Below are 4,828 nucleotides of genomic sequence, written 5' to 3'. Positions count from 1 at the left end.
GACACAGCATAATCCACCGCTTGCATTTGTCGAGTTTTCTTTTGGGCTTCGGAAAAGGTACGAAATATACTCCTCCATCCAGTCTTTCAGGGTACCTGGTGTCCGAAATTACAGGTACCCCACGCACAGCGTTTCACCATCAGATATTAGCTAGATAATAAACATAGAAACTGAACTCTTCACAGTGGTTTCGATCACAGACGTCTGGTTTTGGTTTGATGCGCCCCACAAACAGCTTTTCTGGTGATGTCCGAGTTTTCTGTCAGGAGGGATTTTCGCTGTGATATGATTGGACAAATTCTATTTGGGGCGTGGTTTAGCGATAGGTCTATTGACCTTGGGGGAGCAAACGTGTGCTTTTGCACCCCCACTTTTTGATCATATGAAAAATATGATATGTCCCCCCCAATATATCACTGTAAACATAAGTATGTAATTTCAATCGAATTAATAATACGCAATGAAAGAACTTGTGCTGATTATAGACACTTAATAGCGAGTTTTTAAATTTCCAAAGATTGTGACCCCCCCCCCCCGCATTTCGCTCACAATGGTTTGATCAACTGCCTCCCACCCACAGCAGTCCATGCAGGTAGGCTGAGTGTAAATCACCGCGACCAGTCTGTCATTGGTGGCAGAGGCAGACCTTTTCAGTAAGTTGTTCAAACAAAGAATATGTTAGACATGTCTTTACTTCTACCACTCAATACAATAAAACACATTTATAATCATCACCTTCTCTTCATTTTCGCTGCATTGAATTACAGGTCATTCTTTATGTTAGCTAGCGGTTAGCTGACGTTTGCTAGCTAGCTAGTAACATCAACCAGTGTGTGTGTTTGACTAGCTAGCTACCTGGTAGATCGAAGCCCATTAGAGTTTGAGTTTATTAGGATCCCCATTACAGTAGCTGTTGCATGACAACAACTAGTCTTCCTGGGGTCCACACAAAACATAAAACATTACATTCGACAAGACTTTTACAGAACAGTAAATAAAAAACTGATTTCCGAAGTCCATTTTCCTTCAAGCATTGACTTTCATATTTTCCATCATATACCACTTATTTTCTGATTTCATTTAATTGGAAAGAAAATAATGATAATGATAATAAAATAAGAATAAAGTACTTATATCTATCTGCATTTACAGATGCCAGCCTTCAATTCTCTTAAGGTACAACTACCTGAAATGAAAATAAAAGAAGAATGAATTATAGAATGATAGAAGATAATATGATAGAAGCCCATCTCCTACTGTAACTAACCTGCACACTGTGTGTGTGTGTGTGTGTGTGTGTGTGTGTGTGTGTGTGTGTGTGTGTGTGTGTGTGTGTGTGTGTGTGTGTGTGTGTGTGTGTGTGTGTGTGTGTGTGTGTGTGTGTGTGTGTGTGTGTGTGTGTAGCCAGCCAACCAGGTAGAACATGGCAGAAAAAAGAAAAAATCATGTATTCAACCCAGTTCAGTGTATTCATACTGTATTGCTCTCCTGTGTAGAATGATGTGGTGGTGACAGTGCAGACTCATGGAGGAGGGAGAGAAAGAGACACAAGAGTTACAGGTAATGGAAATATCAGTCAGCTTACAGTGTAGGATAACATAACAAATTAAGACACAAATACTTGAATAATATATTCCCCCCTCTCCCTTTCTTTACAGAGTAGCATAAAGATTGTGTATTCAAACCAGTTCAGTGTACTCATAAGTGTATTGCTCTCCTTAATGTAGAATTATGTGGTGAATGTGCAGACTCAGGGAGGAGGCAGAGGAAGTGAGAAAGAGACCCAAGAGTTACAGGTAATGGGATATCAGACAGCTTAAAGTGTAGGATAACATCCCTAGTCAAAAAATGCTATAGGAATCTCTATACGTTTTTGGAACCCTATAGGAATCCTTTAGGATCCCATAGGATTTTGAGACAGTTCTGTGCTCTATATTGCAGGAAATTGCACGTACAGGTGTTCATTAAATTCTGCCATGGAGGTGGTCGTGCCTGACCCACTCCAAACCACCCCTTGCCTGCCAGTTACTAATCTTGCAACCCCACTTTCAACTATAACTAGGCGGCACAGCAGCGCACCAGCAGCTTGCAGCTTCAACAGACTGACAGGAAAATGTCCTCTACAGCTCATGAATCAGGAGCTCAGAAACGAAAGAAAAAACGTCAGCAAGAGGAAAATAATAAAAGAGGTCGACAGCTAGTCACCAAGTATTTTCACAAGAAAGGTATTTATTCACAGAACTTGTTTTGAAGCCCATAACAGCTTGGCCAACATTTTGTGGCTGACGTTAGCTACCTGTTGCTATCAAAAATTAGATGAGTGTAGATGAGCCCAGTGAATTTGTATCCAGCAGCTATGCCCTTTTGCTATGGCTAGCTAACCTAACCTGTATAATGTTACATGCTAATCACATCTGCTCTAATGCACAGATGCGGCTTCAGGATCAGTACCCCTTCCCTCAGGCCAGCTCCCAGTTGAAGGAGAGGGAGGTAAAGCAGCAGGGCTTGGGGTTAACAAACAGATTTTAAATAGGCTTACCATGCATTGAATACAACTTTAGGTAATATTCACATTTAGTTACTCTAGTTCTTCCAGTAATTGCAATACCATTGACCACTGGCACATTAAATTGAGGTTGTTACAGTAGCTATAGCTAGATTTGAGCAATTGGAAAATATCTATACAAATGATTATTATTATTATTATTATTATTATAACAATTAAGTTATTACTATTATAGGGCATTTTATAAATTATGTACACTATGGATACTCTAGAGCCAGGGCCCTCGAGCAAGGCAGCCAACGAGGAGAGCAGAGGTGAAGAGGCAGAAGTACCAGTACAAGAAGAGGTCGAGGACCATGAAAGCAGCACAGATGAGGAGGAAGCAGCTATGGACAGTCAATGTCAGGGACAAAGTGAGGCTCCGACACAGGATGCCACCTGTAGTGGTGTCTGAGGTAGAAGATCTGCTATCACTTGACCCAGGGTTGTTCCCAGCTAGGATGAGTGACAAGGACAGGGCAACTATTGTAAATAAATTAGCAATGCGAGAAACAGATCAAGAATTTCCACATGATTCAAAGGGAAAGAGATTTCCAGATTACTTGAAATACACCAAAGCAGATAAGGGTAGGGGAAAAGGGACTGGTTGATTCACAGTGAAAGTGCAAATGCACTGTTCTGCATACCATGTGTTCTTTTCTCCAAGGAACAAAAAATACCCTCTCTTAGTGCTTTGAGTAGTGACCAGGGATACAAGATGTGTGACGTCGAGTGGCGTCGCATGTATGATAAATTCCCAAGCCATGAAACAAGTAGGAATCACAGGGACTGTTATTTGCGATGGAAACACCTACAGTGTTCGGTTATGACTGCATGTGGCGTTGATCATCAGTTGCAGAGAGAGCTACAGTCTGAAATTGAGAAAAACAAAGCTATCTTGCAGAGACTCCTTGATGTCACTCTGCACTTGGCAACGAGGAATTTAGCTTTCCGAGGTAAAACGCATGCTTTGGGCGATGTCCACAATGGACATTTTGTAGGTACGCTAGAACTTTTGTCACGATATGATCCACTCTTGAAAGACCACTTAGACAAAATCAGGACATCCAAAAAAGGAAGCCAGCTAACTCATTATCTGAGCCCAGACATCCAGAACGAGTTTATTGAATTGTGTGGGGGAAAGGTTTTAAAAACCATTCTGACGGAAAGGGAGGATGCCATATATTATGGAATCATTTGTGATGCAACGCCTGACATTTCCCACACCGAGCAAAATGTTGTGCTCATAAGATATGTACATTATAATGAAGACACAGGCGAATGGGAGATCACTGAAAGATTTATTGAATTCAAAGATTTCAACGGAAAAACAGGATGTGAAATAGCAGGCATGATGGAGAGTGTGCTTCTGGATCTAGGGATAGACATTAGTGATTGCAGGGGGCAAGGGTATGATAATGGGGCGAATATGTCAGGGAAAATCAAGGGAGTCCAAGCCCAAATACTGAAAAATAATAATCTTGCTACTTTCTCACCTTATGCCTCCCACACGTTGAATCTGGTAGGCGTGCATGCTGCAGAATCGAGCCCTGAAGTGTCCAACTTTTTTGGTTACATTAACCGCCTCTACACATTTGTAAGTGCCAGTCCATCTCGTTGGTCTATATACAAAAAGAAAACAGGTTGCTCTGTACCTAGGCTATCTGACACTCGCTGGAGTGCGAGAATTGATGCTGTGAAACCTGTAGCAAAGCACCTACCTGGTGTCATTGAAGCCCTTGCTACCATACTGAGCTCATGCAGTCTCACAGGTGAGGCCAGATCTGAAGCTGTTGATCTGAGGAACTACCTCATGTCATTTGATGCCATTGTCCTTCTCACCATTTGGGTGAAAGTATTGCAATCTATTGATGACAGAAATGTGATACTCCAGTCAGGGAAAATCTCAATAGAGGTGGAGGCAGGTAATGTTGCTGCACTAAGAGATGAGATGCAGACTCTCAGAAATGGATGGGATGCTATTCTGTCTGAGGCATCAATGGTAGCTAAGGAAATGGAGGTTCCACCTCATTTCAAAAAAGAACTTTGCCGTGAGAGGAGGTGGAAGAGGTTTCATGATGAAACTGCTGAAGGAACAGGTCAGGAGGATAGGCCAGAAACAACATTCCGTAACACTGTGTTTTTCACTGCCATGGACCAGATCATAAGTGACTTGGACACTCGGTTCCAAACAACAGCAAATATTGTTGAAGAATTTGCTGCCATACTTAAAATTGGGAAGTTGAGTGACAGTGTCATGGCTTCTGTGTGTCAGCCACTGAG

Source organism: Gymnodraco acuticeps, unplaced genomic scaffold (genome assembly GCF_902827175.1).
Source record: "Gymnodraco acuticeps unplaced genomic scaffold, fGymAcu1.1, whole genome shotgun sequence".
NCBI lineage: Eukaryota > Metazoa > Chordata > Actinopteri > Perciformes > Bathydraconidae > Gymnodraco > Gymnodraco acuticeps.
This window is presented reverse-complemented; position numbering follows the sequence as displayed.